Source organism: Sarcophilus harrisii, chromosome 2 (genome assembly GCF_902635505.1).
Source record: "Sarcophilus harrisii chromosome 2, mSarHar1.11, whole genome shotgun sequence".
Classification (NCBI taxonomy): Eukaryota; Metazoa; Chordata; class Mammalia; order Dasyuromorphia; family Dasyuridae; genus Sarcophilus; species Sarcophilus harrisii.
Window position 1 is genome coordinate 591,674,404 of NC_045427.1, and position 19,476 is coordinate 591,693,879.

Here is a 19,476-nt window from a genome sequence, read left to right on the forward strand (position 1 = left end):
GAACAGTGTTTTTCTGGGTGTATTCATTTCACTTTGTATCACCTCATCCAAGTCCTTCTCATGTTGTTCTGGAGCCATTCCTTTCCTTATTTCCTGTAGCACAATAGTACTCCATCATAGTTACATATCATCACTTGTATTACTATTCCCTTGATGAGTTGATGAGATTCTCTCAATTTCTGATTCTTTATCCCCATAAAAATTGCTGCTCTATGTATTTTTGTACAGATGTAGCCTTATCCTTTTTCTTAGATTCTTTTTGGATCTGGATCTAGTAGTGGTATTGCTGTGACAGGTTATAACAAAGTTGTACTGCTCATTGGACTTAGTTCCAAATTCTCCAGAAGGGCTGGCCCAGTTTATAGGTGTTTCTATTGACTTAGGATTGGACTGTTTCATGGTCTCCTTTCCGTGGGATGTCAAAAGGAGTCTATGATTAAAGAAAAAAAGGAAGGTAGATAATGTTTGTGTTCTCAGATTCAAGTTAAGATTTTTGTTCTTAATTAATGCAGATAAAAATTGATGAGAAGGAAGCCTTGGAAATGTTGAGGTGCTCATAGGTAAGAGAGAGACTTGAGGGCAGGTTGGAAAACATGAGGAATCATAATTTTAGAGCTAAAGGGGACCTTTTCAGATGAGGAAACTGGGATTAAAGAGACATGAAATAATTCATCCATTGTAATACAAGTTTGAACCCAGATCTTAAATCTAAATCCATACACCCTTTTATGACTTCACTTTGAACAATCTCATTCTGATAGTACCTAACTCCCTATCATTTGAAGGGTTAAAAATTGCCTCAAATGGAAATAAAAGGGAAAAGCACAAATAACATTTTCAATAATATTTATGCTGAGAATTTTAATAAGGCCTCTTTCACCTCTAAAATTCCAGATCTATGATCCAATATGCCTTTCCTTTGGTTACTAAATTTATTTTTCATGCTTGGCATTTTTAAATTGTTTGCCTCTCCAAGTCAGTTTATCTATTGAAGGCCATTGTTTGTTGTTGTTGTTGTTTTTGCTGAGGCTTGGGGTTAAGTGACTTGCCCAGGGTCACACAACTAGGAAGTATTAAGTGTCTGAGGTCATATTTGAACTCAGGTCCTCCTGACTTCAGGACTGGTGCTCTATCTTACCTGCCCAAGACTCTTGCTTTTTTTTTTTTTTTAAAGAAATGCTCACTTTGCTTCAGTCTCAGGATAGCAACATCTAGGCTTTGTTGTTGTTATTGTTATTGTTGTTTATGTACATCAATAAATATTTATTAATATTTCAATTCATTCTAACAAATATTTACTAAGCCCCTATGTGCAAGACACATGTACTAGTGCTAGCGCTGACCAAGATGAAATAGTTCTTGCCCTCTTGAGGAGCTTACTATACTGGAAAGGCATTCTTGTTATAAATAAAAGTTTACATCTGAGTGAATTGTTGTCTCATAGGTATTGCATATAGGGATTGCTTAAGTTTGCCTAAAGAATATATGGGAAATGTTATTGAAAGGCAACAACAAACAGTTCATGGAATATTTATTTCCTCATAGTCCTTATGATGAGCATAAGAAGAATTGCAACTTAACATTCCAGTATTTATTGCAGTGGGTAAATCATTCTTTTTTTTAAATTCAAAATCTTCTGAGTCAACATATATACTTAATGACTTCATTGGAAATATAGGAGAATAGCTAAAAACTACCTTGGTTAATATGTCAGGATTAATAAATGAGAGGGAACAAAAGCTTTTATACTATCTGTAAGCCTCATACCTACATATCTTAAATACTTTAAGAAGAGTTAGAAAGTACTGAATATCACACAAAAATAAATAAAATGACAAAAAATAAGAAGACAAGGTCTGTTTTAAGATGTGATCATAGGTATGATTATTTACACAGATCATTTAAAAATCAGTTATATGCATGCACAGACTAGAGAAAAGCAATTGATAGCAAATGCAAAGAATAAAAATGAGAGGATATTTCATGTAAATATAGATGACCTAACCATGGTGTACAGTAAAGATGTTGACTCCCCAAAATGAGAATGGACAAAAGTAAAGGTGCTGGCTCATTACTGTTTGTTTAAAAATTTTTTATCAGAACAGCACAGCACTATTACAAAAAGAGATCCTGAAGAAAGTGGAAACAACCCCCCAGCCATCAACCATTTGTTACTCTTACCTAACACAGAGACATGGCAGCCACAAGTTAACATGGTTGGAAAATTACTAGCAGTATTACTAATAGTATTGCTTTACAAGGTAGTAACAAAAATTGGAAATTAAACAGATCTGTAGAAAGTTTGACATAGGACCCCAGCTAAGCCATTTTTTCCTAAGAACATCTATAGATGAAATGGAAGACATTAAATAAACATGAATTGGAACAGATCTGCTAGTGTTTTTATAGGTAGGCAAAGACATTTCAGGAAGAAGGAAAAAAGAGACTAAAAACTAGAATTTGTAGTCAGTTCCATTGGGTAACTATTAGTAGCTAAGTCCACTTACTATACCATCTGTAGGAAAAATCTAGTAATTTGGATAAGTGCTTATAGATTGAGGTACACAGGTAGTAATAGCAGCAAACATTTGTATAGGGTCTACTATGTTCCAGGTACAACAATCTTGGGAGGTAGGTCCTATTATCCTCATTTTACATTTGCAGAAAAGTACTGTACATTTGTAGAAAAGCAGTGGCTAAGTGACTTGCCCAGAGTCAAAAAGCTACTATTGATATTTATATAGCTTCATATTTGTAGGAAGAAAGCCTAGCTTGGAGTCCTACCTCTGACACATACAGGCTCTTTACTCTGGCTAAATCATTTAACTACTCTGTCCAAGACATACTCTAAGACTAAGTCACAAAACAGTTACTGATATTGATATTGGAATTAATAGAGGAAATTTTCTCACTATGAAGCTTCTTATCCAGGTGGTAACACAGACCTGGACTCAGAATCACTTAGTTACTTAGGCACTCCATGTCAAATGTTCTATTCAGTAGGCCATTGACTATTTGTGATTTTCCTCCAAAATTTCTATATAAACAAGGTGTATTGTTAATTTTATCCATTCATGTAGTATGTGCTGAAGGGGGGGGGGGGGAAAGAAAAAAGAAAGAAGAAAGAAAATAAGAAAGAAAGAAAAAAAGTAGTCGTGATCAGACAGTGTGCATAGTTGCAGAAAGGTCTTGAAGATGAGGACTGAGAAGAGTTAATCAGATTTAAGAACAGAGGGATTGTTAATAACCTTCATCTCTTTCATCTACATACTTTGAAAGCAAAGATCCCTTTTATCTATAGACTTTCAACAGGGTTTTCCCTTGAGGATACTACATTTCTTTCAAATCCTTTCCAACTTGACCTGAACGGAAGGGCCAGGAGGAAAGGTGGGCATATTTCCTGATCCCCATTACCATTTGTAGAGCATTCCTCTGCCATCATCTTAAAGCTAATCTTTACACTTTGGAAATCCATATAATTTATTTGTTACCACAGTCTTTTTACTAATTGTTGTTATCTTCACATAATTGCTCCAACTTTTTCATTCACTTTAGTTATTTAGATCTTAGTCTTCCTCATTACTCTATCCTTCTGCTGTCATCCTGATGCCCTAACTTCAGTCTCCTTAGTCCAAATCCTTCTTTCTCCAATCCATATACAAAGAGACTGAGTCATACCTTAGACTTTTTTTTTTTTATTTAATAGCCTTTTATTTGCAGGTTATATGCATGGGTAACTTTACAGCATTAACAATTGCCAAACCTCTTGTTCCAATTTTTCACCTCTTACCCCCCACCCCCTCCCCCAGATGGCAGGATGACCAGTAGATGTTAAATATATTAAAATATAAATTAGATACACAATAAGTATACATGCAAACCGTTATTTTGCTGTACAAAAAGAATCAGACTCTGAAATATTGTACAATTAGCTTGTGAAGGAAATCAAAAATGCAGGTGGGCATAAATATAGGGATTGGGAATTCAACATAATGGTTTTTAGTCATCTCCCAGAGTTCTTTCGCTGGGCGTAGCTGGTTCAGTTCATTACTGCTCCATTGGAAATGATTTGCATACCTTAGACTTTAACATCTATTTCATGACTTGGAAGATGTAGAATCTTGAAATTTCATTCTCTGAACATAACTTTTTAAAAACAAAATCAATTTTATTTTGTTTTCAGATCTGAATTCTCCCTCTCATTCCCCACTAAGAAAGCAAGAAAAATAAAGTCCATTACAAAAGTACAATTAGGCAAAACAAATTCCCACCTTAGCCTAGTTTTAAAAAAATTATGTCTTCATTTTCATTTTGAGTCCATCACTTTTCTGTCTAGAGATAGATGCATATTTCATCATATTATCTTCTGGAATTGTTATTGATCATTGTCTTAATCAGAGTTCTTAAATTTTTCAAAGTTATTTGCCTTCACAATGTTGTTGTTATAGTATAAATCATAGTCCTGTTTCTGATGGGGTACAGGTGAACCCCCAAAATATATTGGGGTTTCAGGCTCTTGTCACAAGGCGTCTAAAAAGAATTTGTAGGTTTAGACCATCTCCAAATCAAGAAGCAAAGATTTTATTGCACTAATGGCATTGAGTTAAGTTTAGCCTTTAACAAGGAGAAAGATGCCATAAGGCAAGCTAAATTCCTAATGATCTAATAACAGTGGGATGGGAAGAACTGCTGATGAAGTGGCCATTGTGATGCTTAGTAAGCAGGCTAAGTTTCTAAAAAGGGATTAGAAAAGAAGTGGAGGACCAGGAGGTTCTCTTATAAGAAAAAAATAATATCAGGAGTTAACATCTGAAACTTGGCCTTCTGATTGAATATAGTAACTGAGGGGAAGGAGGGTCATGATAATTTTGTCTGTGCTAGGAATTCCACTAGGATTCACTGCAACAAAGGCCCACTTAAATTCAACAAAAGCCTCCTGTCAAAGGCTCTCCCTATGGCCCACATATCTGCCTAGGACCTGGGGTCTTTTTGCTTGGGTCTTATTCACCTCATTGATTCTCTTTACTTCTCTTTGTATCAGTTCATACAAGTCTTCCCAGGTTTCTCCAAAAAAACCATATTATGCATCATATCTTACAGTACACATTTCTTAATATAAGTTATCCCCTCTTACAGCTGGTTAGGAAATGCTTCATGTAGGAGTTAGCATTTTAAACTTAATTTAGAAGAATAAAGAGGAACATTAGGTGGGAAAAGGTTTTTCAGAAGAGAATTAGCTTCAGAAGAAGCTTTAAATTTTATAAGAACTGCTTGACTTGGGTGGAGAGCAAACAGGTGCCCATAAAGTCATTTGGTTCACTTCTTAGCTAACACATCAATTTCAGTTAAACTCAAAAACATTTACCAAGTGCCTGTTATGTTAAAGAGAACTATGCTAAGTACTGAGAGAGATAATAGTTTAAATAAAAGTCTCTGGTCTACTACTAGTAGTAGTAGGAGTATATTGCACACCACAAATAACTATAAAAAATGGTACATCAGGAATACCTGAGCAAAATACAATGTGAGGTCCTGTTATGCCACAGTGTCTTTTAACTGTTCTACCTCAGTTTCCCTGCATTAGTTTCCCTGATTGTTCTGAGTTTCTTTAAATTGTTCTGCCTCAGTTTCCTTAACTGTTCTGCCTCAATCCCCTTAGTTGCAAACCTCTCCTCCAGTTCATTAAGACTGACGACCATTTGCTCTAAAATTATAAATTGTCAATGTGTGAGACTCAAAATAAGGGAGAGTTCAGACTTCCTGGCTCCTAACTCCTTTTGCCATCAAGAATTGATGGCCCTACCCCCTACCCTGTTATTGTTTTCTTTATCCCAGTTTATCAGAATGTCGGGTGTCTCCCATCACCCTGTCAGAACCAGATTGATAGTCTGTCCCCACTCTCAATGTTCTGACTCCACCCCTGCCTTGATATACCCTTGTAACTGAGCCATGTGTATATATGTCATTGAGAACTCATATTCACCACTGGATACTTTGAGAAGAGAGTCCTGTCCAGTCAATCAAACTCTCTAATTAAAAAATATTAAAAACTCTCTAATCTCTTATCTTGCCTCAATTTCTCCAGCATTACAGTCCAAAGGGGAAAAAGTTCTTACTTAGATATGGTTTGGGAAAGAATCAAGGAGGGCTTCCCATAGAGTGGTCATCTTCAAGAACAAAAAGGCAAACAATTTGGGATTCAACTGGAACTAGTCAGTTGGTCATAAAGCTTTTTTCCTCCCTCCCTCCCTCCCTCCCTCCTTTCTTTATTTCCTTCCTTTCCTTCCTTCCTCCTTCCCTCCCTTCTTTTTTCACTCCCTCCCTCATTCTTTCTTTCTCCCTTTCTTCCATAGAGGGAATTATACCCTTATTTGCAGCTGTTCAGCCGAAACCTCCCAAGATGTCTTAGAATTTTACTTGTTAGATTTCTTTCTTAAGAACTATTCCTTAAACCCAAATCTCTCTGTCTCTCAGTTGATTGACCAGCAATAAGTCCCAGCTCAAGCCCAGTTGGTTATAATATTCTATCAGATTAGATGGCACAGTGAATAGATCAGAGTAATTCTTGCCTTTAAAACTTGAGTCTTTGGATTTATCAATCACTATGTTATGATGGCCTTACTATCACAGTAACTTAATACTTAATACACAGTAACACAGACTTAATAAATATTGTTGATGAAATTTTACCTAACTTTAAGGTAGATTTAAATATGCCAGTATGTTAAGAAAGTCCATGCTAAGGTCAGGAAACTAGAAGCAATCTGAGCTTGTACAATTCATATAAGCCTCCTTTCTTTTCCTTCCCAGACTGTAATGCCCCATTTTTCTGACAAGTTGAAACTTGTTCTGAGTTGTATATATTTACCCATATTTGTACAGGCTAGATACTTTGACTTTAATTAAATCTTTATCATATCCTTGACCTAAAGCCTGAATTTGTATTGTTATCCTGTAAATACCAAGAAGAATGTAATATGTTTATGTTTTTTAAATAGGTCAGGATAGTGATTCTCAAGTTTTCATTACTTCTGCAGAGTGCTTAAGTGTTTTGTCTTCATTTGGTTAACCCCAGTCCTCATGACTTTATTTTTTTGCCTCAATTATCTTTTATTTAACAGTAGCATTGTGAATGATCAGAAAGTACCCAATAACCTATGGAATTTAATTGGGTTAGATAATTTCAAGGTTCCTTCCAGCTCTCTTGATTAATAAATTTATAAATGCATCAAGCATTTATAAAGGGCACAACTTGCAGAACACTATACTGTAAACTGTGGGGGTGAAAAAAGACATAGAAAATAGCCCTTTCCTTCAAATGACCTATAGTCATAGGGAAAGGGGAATAAGGGATGAGAGATTAGACTCTTAGACGAAAAAGTAGAAAATATAAGCAATTTAGAGATGATACAATATAACTACATATTTGATATACATATATTTGCATACATACATCACACATAGACAAATAACTCAGACATATAGTCACTATGGTACTATATATATTGTAAAGTAAAGCAGTGATCCATGTGATGTTAGGGAAGCTTATTTGGAGGAGATAGATCTTAAACTGATTTTTGAAAGAAGTGATAGTCGTGAATTGATTGAAAAAAAAAAATCAGAATGGCTTTGCAGGTGGAGAAATAGCATGAATGGAAGCTTGAAGGTCCAGATGAATAATGGTGCTAAAGATCTTAGATTGAAAGCTGGAAAGGACCTTAGAAATCATTTAGTCCAACCCTCTCATTTAACAGATAAGGATGTGTGACCATGATAAATTAATGTGTTAAATGCTTTGGATATGATGGAAACCCTATCTAAAAGGTAGACATCAGAAATTATTTCTATGATAGTTATGTGAAGTACTGAGAAGAACAATTAATAGAGGCCTTGAATGCTAAGCTGGGTTCCAACTTGATTCTATCCTTGATAAGGAGCCATTGTATATTCTAAAAGAAGGATCCATGATAAAATTTGAGGAAGATTATCCTGGCAGCATTGTGTGGGATGGACTAATGTAACAAGATTGGTTATCCTAGTAATCTGGGAATGGGATCATGAATGTCCTGTTATATCTGACTTTTGTGAAAGGTATAAAGGTCAAGGGAAATAGGTGAGCAGTGGACATGAGACAAATGAAAGGAAATAACAAGTCAAAGCAGAGAAAAGTGATCAAAAGTTTAAAGCAGAAAAACAGATAAAACAGATAGGAACACAAAGATGCAGTTTACTCTGTCTTGCAGTCTTGTCTTTCATCACAACCATCTTAATTTCTGGGTAGTGATTGTTAGCCATACCTTGTTCCTTTTATCTTCTTCCTTATCACCCAAACCCCCAGTGTTTAACAGTAAGTCCATTTTTCTTACCTTGTGTGCCTCAGATCTAGCTATGGCTGTAGAAATAGGAAATTTGAGATCCATTGCAGAAAAATAATCAAGACTAGGTGACTAATTGGCTATGGGGATGAGGGATAGTAAAATAATTTTTTATTTACCCTGAGATAACAGGTATATATAGTAGTGCCATTGACAATAATGGAGAAATGGGGAAGGAGTGCTGATTTGCAAAGGGAGAGCAAGATCAGTTTAGTTTTTGAGAGGCATTTTCAGATGCCAAGATATATGTGATGTGATTATAAAATAAAGTATAAGATTAAAAAAAAAAACAACAGAAATTAAACTGGTCCATTCAGATGTGGTCTGCAACTTTCAATCATTTGCTTTTGTAGATTTATTTACATGATTTATTTATTACAATAGTGTAACATAATAGCTCAAAGCCTTTTTTTTGGAAAGTTTCTTTTGGAATTGCCTTCAAAGCAAAAGTCCAATAGGAATCTCAGACTCTATCCAAAAGAGAACTCATCTTTCCCCTCAAATTAACCCCTATTACGTAATGGTATCACAGGTACCATTATGTTCCATTGCTCCTATCTTTCTCAATGTCCTACTCCAGATGTGCCTACTCCCCCCCCCCCCCCCCCCCCCCCCCCCCCCCCCCCGCCGGTGTCATCTGCAATGCTTGCTTTGTAGGGAATAAGCATGTTTTCATCCAAAACCTCTTTCTCATTCCATCTTCTTACCTCATTGAAATCTGACTTCCCTCTGATTTTAGTTTCTCTTCCCAGTACAGATTGCACATTAACTCATATGTCTGACTCAGAGGTTGTGGTGGAGGAGTGGGGATATTCCCTGCTTCTCAGTGTTACTTCAAGACTTTCCCCCTACCACTGTCATTCAGTAACCAGTCCTCCTTTAAGAACCATTCAATTTATAATTTATCAGAATTTTTTTGGCTGTCATCAATTGACCTGAACACTTTTCTCCCTCAGGGAGTTCAAGTACCTGACTTACTGTCTTTCTCTCCTCCCTAACTCCTGCCCTCTTACTAGGTGACTTCATTGTATCTATTGACACTCTCTCAATACCCATTTACCCAGTTTTTCAGGTTGCTTTCCATAATCCCTTTCTTCTTCCCACCTCATCTGTACGGAGATGGTCGTATCCTTGATCTTGCCATCATCACTCAAAAGTGAGTCATTTTCATATTCATGAACTCTGAAATTTATCTATCTGATTACATTTCTTTTTTCATTTTATTTTTCCCTCTACCTTACAACACTTAATCCTATTTTTCATCCTCACTGGGAGCACTATTCTGCAGGTTTTTTCCAGGTCATGACCTTACATTGTCTGTGGCCTCCTCCCTATCTCATCTTGACCCTTCTACATTATTCTCTTAAGTCCTTTACACTGTCGTATAATAAATCCAATTTTGCTGTGATGTCCTCTACATTCCTTCCTGTTTGTGTGCCATGAAGGAAACTGGAGACAGTCCTGAAACTATGTTCCCTGGGTCCTTTATGTTACTTAATCTTAACCTTAGACCCTCACTGGGCAAGGTATTATTACTTTTATATCTCTCCCATCACTTCATTATTCTGCTCATCACAACAGTTTTTTCAAATTTCTTCATCTCTTCTCAAAACTCCCATGATTTTTCCCTTCAGCCTTCTCAGCTAAGAGCCTTGTCACATATCAAAATAAAACCCAAACAAAACATTGAGGACATTTGCCATGTGTATCCAATAAAGTATGCATACAACTTTATCTCCTCCCTTCTTCATTTCACATCATTCACAGGCCTTCCACCATCGTCTGTCTCCTTCACCCCTGTCTCATTTGAATAGATGATCCTTCTTCTTTCTTTTTTTTTTTTTTTTTTTTTATTTAATAGCCTTTAATTTACAGGATATATACATGGGTAACTTTACAGCATTAACAATTGCCAAACCTCTTGTTCCAATTTTTCACCTCTTACCCCCCCACCCCCTCCCCTAGATGGCAGGATGACCAGTAGATGTTAAATATATTAAAATATAAATTAGATACACAATAAGTATACATGACCAAAACGTTATTTTGCTGTACAAAAAGAATCAGACTCTGAAATATTGTACAATTAGCTTGTGAAGGAAATCAAAAATGCAGGTGTGCATAAATATAGGGATTGGGAATTCAATGTAATGGTTTTTAGTCATCTCCCAGAGTTCTTTTTCTGGGTATAGTTAGTTCAGTTCATTACTGCTCCATTAGAAATGATTTGGTTGATCTTGTTGCTGAGGATGGCCTGATCCATCAGGACTAGTCATCATCTAGTATTGTTGTTGAAGTATATAATGATCTCCTGGTCCTGCTCATTTCACTTAGCATCAGTTCATGTAAGTCTCTCCAGGCCTTTCTGAAATCATCCTGTTGGTCATTTCTTACAGAACAGTAATATTCCATAATTTTCATATACCACAATTTATTCAGCCATTCTCCAACTGATGGACATCCATTCAGTTTCCAGTTTCTAGCCACTACAAAAAGGGCTGCCACAAACATTCGTGCACATACAGGACCCTTTCCCTTCTTTATAATCTCTTTGGGATATAATCCCAGTAGTAACACTGCTGGATGATCCTTCTTCTTGCCAGTATAAAACTCTATATACACAAGTGATTTTATTCTATTCATCCTGTCTAGCAGGATGGTCCCTCCTTTGGCCCCATTTTTTCACTAATCTTGTCTCTTCCTCTATTCTGGATGCTTCCCTGTTTCCTACAAACTTGTTCATGTCTCTGCCATCTTTAAAAACAAAAACTCTTTCTTGAGTCCCCACTAGCTTTCACCCTCCCTCTTCTTCTTTGTGGGTAAATTCCTTGAAAAGGCTTTCTACAATTGGTGCCTCTACTTCCTTTCCTCTCACTTTGAAAGATCTCTCTTTAAAATTACTAGTGATTTCTTAGTTGCCAAGTCTTGCATTTCTATAGCCTCTGAAACTCTTAATCATCTTCCTGGATACTCTTTTTGCTTTAGGTTTTCAGGACACTGCATTGAGTTAACATCTTGTTTCAAGCATGCTTCTCCAGAATTCTGGTTCTCTACACTCCTGCCTATTTGATCTTTCCTAAAACTTCTCTTGGAACTTCATGCAGGTCTGGCCCTAGTAACGGTCTGTGTCCCTCCAAGGTACTGGATGGCCATAGTCTTTTCTTTCTCAGCTATTTTGTTTGGTAATCTTGTCGGTTCCTCTTGATTCAATTTATTATCTCTGTGGAGATGATTCTCACTTCGATTTATCCATTCCTAACCTATTTGTTTATCCTCCAGTCTTTTATCATTGACCTATCAAACTGGATGTCCCATAAACATTTCAAAATCATTATGTCCAAAATCAAACTATTATCTTCCCCCTCTTCTTAATGTCCATATTGCAGTTGAGGTATATCCTCCTCCTGCTTATCCAGCTTTATAGCCTAAGTGGTGTTTTTAACTCCCTATTCTCTTCCTCCCATATTGTTGCTGAGGCCTTTCAGTCCTACTGTTGTAACATTTTCTCTGATACTGCCACCACTAGTCCAACCTCCTCTTAGCTATCCACATGATCATGAAGTACAAGTTTGACCTTGTCGCCTTCCTATTCAGCAAACTCCAGTGGCTTCTTTTTGTTTCTAAGATCAGATTTAAAATCATCTATTTGGAGGAGACATTTGAAGCCTTTTGTAACCTGGTCTTTCCTTTAAACGCTTTTCATGTCTTATTTTTCCACATACTCCTCAATCTGATGATACTGACCCCCTTGCTGTTACTTGTGTAAGGTGCTCCCATTCCTCAGCTCGTGTGTGTGTTTTCCCTGATTGTTCTCTATCCCTGGAGTATTCTCCCTCTTCACCTTTGTTTCCTGGATTCCCTGGCTTTCCTTAAGAGTCAGTTAAATCCCACCTTTTTCTGCATGAGGCCTTTCTGTCCCAGTCTTCCTCACTGCTAGTACCTTCCCTCTAAGATTTTCTCCAACTTATACTGTATATATCTTGTATGTACATATTTTTTGGCATGTAATATCCTTCACTGGTTTGTGAGTTCCACGAGGACAAGAACCACATTTATTCTTTTTTTTTTTTTTTTAAAGTAACCAGCTCAGTACCTAGTACATAGTAGGTACTTAATACAGATTTGTTGTTTGCATTTGGCTATTTCCAAAAGTTTAACTGGCCCCAAAGGATAAAGATTAGTTTTTATTGAAATTCCTCCAAAGAGTATACTAGTAGATTCTGAAGGTATATTTAAAAGAAGAGTTTAAAAAATATAATGAGTAATGGCAGCCTTGTTAGACGAATATAGCCTCTCAAGGTGACTTCTTCAAAGGGACAGCACTTATTTGGATGTATGTATTCTAGTTCATTTTCAGAAAAATCAATCATGCTTTTTTTCATTTATTTTTTATTGGTGCCTTTGTTTTTACATTTATTTCTAAATATAATCTTTCTACTTCAACTACACAGAGAACATTGCCTCTTAACGAAAATTTAAAAATTTAGCAAAATCAACCAATACATCCATTGAGTCTGACAGTTTAGTCAGTCAACATCTGACAGTTTAGTCAGTCAACAACCATTTATTAACCTCTTACTATATGCCAGACACTATGCTATACCCAGCCTCCAGCCGCTGTCTTGTAAAAGACAAGAAATACATTTTCTCAACTTTTCTTCAGGACCAACGATGTTCATTATAATTATGCTGAATTCAGTTTCCATTTTTGTTCTTTTCCACTCATGTTGATGTAGTCATTGCATTTATTTCTGGTTTTGTTATTTTATTCTGCAACAACCCTTATAAGTATTCTGAAGATTCTCTGAATTCTCTGTACTCATTTCTATAACAGTAATATTCCATTACATTTATGTACTGCAGTTTAAATACTTCCAGTTAATCTACTGTTCCTAATACTTTGTTGTTCAAAAAGTGCTCTTGAGGGTGGGGTGGAAAAATGTGTGTGTATATGTACATACACACATGTACACCACCTACCCACCCACCCCCATACCTGAGACCTTTCTGCTTTGACCTTCTTAGGGTATTTGTCTAATAGTGGACTCCCAAATCATGTGCTCTGGACATTTTTTAGTATAGTATAAATCACTTTCCACAATTTTTGAACTAATTCACCACTCTACCAATAGTGTATTAGTTTTCCTGTATTTTTTTAAAATAGTTTTTTATTTACAAAACATGTGCATGGGTAATTTTTCAACATTGACTCTTGCAAAACCTTCTGTTCCAACTTTTCCCCTCCTTCCTCCCACCTCTTCCCCTTAATGGCAGATAGTCCAATACATGTTGAATATGTTAAAGTATATGTTAAATCCAATATATTTATACAGTTATCTTGCTGCCCAAGAAAAATCGGATCTAGAAAGAAAGAAAAAACCCGAGAAGGAAAACAAAAATGCAAGCAAACAATAACAAAAAGAGTAGAAATGCTATGTTGTTGTCCACACTCATTTCCCATAGTTCTGTCTCAGGGTGTAGGTGGCTCTCTTCATTATTAAACAATTGGAACTAGTTTGAGTCATCTCATTGTTGAAGAGAGCCATGTCAGTCAGAGTTGATCACTGTATAATCTTGTTGTTGCCATGTATAATGATCTGGTTCTGCTCATTTCACTTGGCATCAGTTCATGTAAGTCTCTCCATTGAAAATCACTGAAATCATCCTGCTGGTCATTTCTTACAGAACAGTAATATTCCATAACATTCATATACCACAATTTATTCAGCCATTCTCCAGTTGATGGGCATCCACTCTGTTTCTTTCCTGTCTTTCTTAATCTGACCTACATAATCATTTTACTTTATGATCACATTTTTTTATAAATGAAATCATCCTGTATACTTAGAGGTATGATTGGAATTCCTATGAAAGATCAGGCCTAGAAATGTAGCTTTGGTAATCTTTAGCATATAAATAGTAGCTGAAGCGGTAAAAATATATTAGTTCTTTTTGAGAACAGGTATAATGGGAAAAGTTCATGGGACTAAAAACTGAGTGGTGAAGAATTTTCACAATTTTTAGACTCAAGGAAAGAATAATCATTGAAGAAAACAGTAAGATTAATCATAAAGAGAACCTGGAGACTATATTGTCAGGAAATTAAGGAAGAATATAAGAGGGCAGTGCCGTACTCATCTTATATTTACAATAGTAGCTCTTTTCATAGTCATTTTGTTTGTTGGCTTGAATTGAGGCGATTGTTTTAAAAGAGGCCTGCAATACTAATTAGAAGAGGTATAAAAGAGATGAGAACTGAAAAGAGATAATTGTATATTTTCTAGGTCATTCAGTGGAATGGTAAAGGGTAAAGGAAAAAAAAAAGAATACTAGATATCAAACCTAGAAGAGAGTGATTAAAGATTATTTATTTTACCCTTGGAAGAGAAGTGATAGGATTGTGATTAAAAAGGAAGAGCTAGACCAAGTGTAGATTCCTTCCTCCCCTTTGGCCTCCTTCCCCACCTCCAAGATTGTTGAGCTTATTTAAAGAATCATAAGACATTAGAAGAAAGAAGATAAAAGGTGTTAGAAGATGAGGCTGGTTTTTTTGTTTTGTTTTGTTTTGTTTTTTAGGAAATAGGGAGAGATAGAATACAGAGCACAGAGTTAGCTCTAGAAGGGGGACATTTCTAGAGAGGACAGCTATGTTGACATACTGGAGTTCGAAAGAATCATCTTTCTGAGTTCAAATCTGGCCTTAGAAACTTTCTAACTATGTGACCCTGTCATTAAACCCTGTTTGCCTTAATTCCCCATTTATAAAATGAGTTGAAGGAAGAAGTGACAAACCAATCCAGTTTCTTTGCCAACAAAGCCTTGAGTGGGGTCACAAAGAGCAGGACATGACCAAACAACAAACTTGGTACATAATCAGAATATTAGACAAAGGAGAGACAGAGAGAGGAGTTTTGAATTCACACACAAGACTGCAGGGAATAATCAGCATTTCAGGTAAGCATTCTTTTAAAGTGCCTAATATGTGCCAGGATAGATGCAGAGGTAACAGCAGTAATGATAGACAGTGTGATATAATAGATAGGATCTTCCAGTTAGGAAGACCAGGGTTTTGAGCATGTGTGACCCTGGTCATGTTGGTTAACCTTTCAGGGTTCCTAGCAGTTCTTCAGATTCTAAGTTACAAATAAAGTTGCTAATTTGTGATAAAGAGGATTTCTATTCAAGGAATTTCCAATAACAAATATATATATATATATGAAAAAATATTTTTATTTAGTGCTTTAAGGTTTCTATAATAATTTACATACATTATTTCATTTGACTCTCTTAGTAATTGCATGAAGGATAAATATTATCTAAATTTTTTAGATAAAGCAAATTGAGACTCAGAAGGGTTGACTTATTGATGGTCTCAGAGTAAATGTTTGAAGTGGGGATTTGAACCTAGACCTCAACTGAGGTTATACCATATTATTTACCATGCATTGAAGTTGAGAAAGATTTTAAGGTAATAAGAGATAATAGTAATAAGTAACAAGGAGAAAGTGATTTGAAGTAACTTTTGTGGGGTATAAACTAGAGAACTTGAATATTAGTAAGATGATCTTTCAGAAGCTAAGATCAGATGATTATGATCCAGTATTTGGCCAAGTCTCTTTGGTTATAGCATTTTGTTCATCAGTGCTTTGCAATTGTAGGAGAGTGAAGGAAGAAATTTTCTGTAGGAATTATCCAATATTGGAGTTGACAAAATGTGCTTTTTAAAAGAGTAAAGGAATTTTATGGTAGTATGTAAGTGTTCAACTCAATCAATTGAAAGCAGTTCAAGATTGACACCACAGGGTTAATAATTGTTACTTTGGTCTATTTATTCCAGTAGTGTGTTAACTTAATTTTTATTGTCATGGTTTTTGGGGAGGTATTGATGAGTAGTACAAAATGGCCTAAAGTTTGATCTGACTCCTTAATGAGCTAATGCGAAATATTTTTCCCCATCCTGCTGTCAGATCTCAGCAATGATTTCAAGATAGAATAGCAAAAGGCTAAATATATTTTTGATATGTTATCAACCTATACTATTGTTCAGATGGCTCTCATATATTGTCATTCTGTTTCTTATCAGTGTTTTTTATCTTCGTATTATTTTTGCTTCACACTCTTCTTAACTGTATTTCCTAAAACATATTAATCAGCAAATTTAATTAAATGTGCTGTTTTCACTCTTTCTTCTTTACTAATGAATGTATAAGTAAGGCCAAATCTAACAATCTTCCTTGTGCTATAGTGATTGAATTCTCTGTCTACTCAGTAATTCGGTATGTTTATGTGGTACTTATTTCTCTTCCATTACAAACACTAGAGAGTATAAAAGCTGCCTAGCACAGTGCCTTGCACATAGTAGGAGAATAATAAATGTTGGAAGATTCTCTCTTTTATCTCCTCTCTATACTCACCTACAAATAGAAGAAAGGTGTAATAGTGCTAAACACTGTTTGTTTATATTTATAGAACAGATTTCTGAAACACTGTTTTTGTGTTCCTTTCTGGAAAAATATTTAAATATATATTGTAGATTTAGAATCACAAAATGCTTTGCTCCCTAGACTTTTTTCTCTAACGTGATCTTTGAGAACTGCAAAAGTAGATAATTTTTCTAGGTAACTATTAATAGTATCAGACCATTACAATTCTTGTGTGTCACAAAGAATGGAGCACAACTGTCAGATAGAAAGATGAAGGTATATTTGTTATCTACAGAAAGTATCGCTATTTTTTTTATGAGACAGAAGGATTAAGGGCCTGGTTAGCTTGTGGACTTGTTTCTTGTGGATTTCTGAGTTAGATTTTGGTAGAGCGGCTCTTTTACCTAGGTCTCAGAGAGATGGCAGCCAAATGCATGCTCTCATCCCTTTGTTTATGTAGACATGAGAAATAAGTGGTTTATTTTCTGGCTTGTTCAAAAGGCTCAGGATAGAGAGAAATTTGGATTTGAAAGGAAACTGGAACTTTTTTTTTATCCTTTTTTACCCCATGGTCCACAATTCATCAAGTTTAAGAATTTCTTAGTTTCTTTTCTGAAAATGACCTTTTTTTATATACATGACATTGTGGAGGATATAAGATCCAGAGGATATAACTTTCTTTGTTTTACTATGATGCTGATTTTTTTCCTTTTCTCAAGTTTTTGCCATCTTACAAAGTGGTAAAAATTAAAATATTCCTTGAAGTTCAGAAGCTTGTAACTTCATTTATAATTAAAAGAAAAGTAAAAGTAAACTCAATTAGTAATTTTTATGTCAATAATTATTCTACTTTTAAATATACTAACCCGATACTATGAATAGGGCAAATGATGCATACATTACATGTTTTCTATTATTCTTTGTAGTAAAACTAATAAGCGTGTCTAACTACCTCTTTTAGAAAAAACAAACAAGCATGTGCTTTTTCATGGATTTAGAATTTCAGTATATTTTGCATGTATTCAGGGTTATTTAGAAATCTTTCTAGGCTGCAAGTCTTGTTTCAGCTTTAGTTGATTTTTAAACAATGTTTAGAACTCTTGACTATTGCTAATACTCATTTGTGCCTAGGAGGCACAATGCATATGGTCATCTAGCATTTATTAAGTTTCTTTTATGTGTCAAGGCACTGTGCTAGGTGTTTTATATATAGAGAAAGGCAAAAAAGAATCTACTCTCTGCAGTCTCGTAGTCAAATGGAGGAGACAACATAAAAACACAAACACAATATATACAAGATAAATTAGACATAAAAATATATTATAGAAATATATACCTATAGAGAGGACAAATTGGAGAATATCTTATAGAGATGGCACTAAAAATAAGGTGCAATAGGAAAGGTATCTTGGAGAAGATGCACTTTGCTGAGACATGATATAATCCCAGGAAATGGCAGGCAAAGATGCAGAAGGGAGTGTTTTAGGCATGGGAGAGCCAGGGGAAATCCGGCTGGAGTTAGGAAATAGAATGTCATTTTTGAAGGTATGAGCATTTTTTGAGGAGGCCAATGTCACTGGATTGCAGAATATGTGGAAAAGAGAAAGGTATAAGAAAACTGCGTAAGAGCGGAAGGGCTGGTCTTGGAGTCAGGAAGACTTGAGTTCAGATCCCATCTTAAGACACTTATTTAACTAAGTAACTCTGGGCAAGTTTCTGTCTCAGTTTCCTCAGTTGTGTGATAGGGATAATAATAGTGCTTCTATCAGAATTGTGAGGATCAAATGACATAATGTTTATAATAAATTCTATTTAAATGGTTATTTTCTCCCTTCTCTTCCCTTCCTTCATCTTCCTTATTTGTAAAATGGGAGTAATAGTCATCATCACAAGATAATTATGAAAATAAAATGAGATAATATATAAAAGTGCTTTACAAACTTTAAAGTGTTACATAAATACTAGTTATTACTTTAAAATGGCTTCTTAAATACTTATTTACTTTTCTCATTTCTGTGTAGGGATTTTGGTTTGGGTTTTTTTGGGAGGGGTCATTTGAAATTTTCTGCTGAAATTTTTTTGTTTTCTTGTCATTTTATTACAATAACTATTTTAAACTTTTATAGTATCTTTTTGTAAAAATAATGATTCCATTTTTTTTTTTGTAGGTATCAATGTTGGTGAATAAAAAGAAACTACCAGGATTTTCCTCCTTTTTCTTTGGAAAATTTGTGTAATTTTTTTCCCATCTTCATACACAGTCCCTCTTCTGCCCTTCTCATCAAAAATAAATGGTAATATTTGGTAAGTAAATTACTTTGTTAAGCCTTTGTATATTTGACTGGAATATTGAGAAATTTTAGTTTATTTTCCCAAAGACCTTCATCATGTTGACTGAATACCTTCTGGAGGATTTAGGAATAAATTGTTTCACAGGATGAAATGGTATGGATGGGTTTCATTTTATACCCACATCAATAGGACCATGGATCAATTGAAATATTGAAATGATTTATTAACAATTTAGTGGCCTTTTTGTTGTTTTCATATAAAGTTTTGTAAGTGATGCTTTGAAAGAGGTAGACACTGAAAGATTTCCTTCCAACCACCCTTCAGCTCTTTTTTCCTTGAGATATATACCAAGGATTGTTTACAGAAGGTATCCATGTGTTAGCATG

General features: G+C 35.2%; 1 protein-coding gene across 1 annotated transcript in view; it reads left to right on the plus strand.

Annotated features, from left to right (window-relative positions):
- The window catches only part of R3HCC1L (R3H domain and coiled-coil containing 1 like), a 104,653-nt gene that overhangs the window by 5,289 nt on the left and 79,888 nt on the right, over positions 1 to 19,476 (plus strand). The window contains exon 2 of the mRNA XM_031956221.1: positions 18,967 to 19,102. The gene's annotated coding sequence lies outside the window, so the exon portion shown is untranslated. The remainder of the gene's footprint in view (positions 1 to 18,966; positions 19,103 to 19,476) is intronic.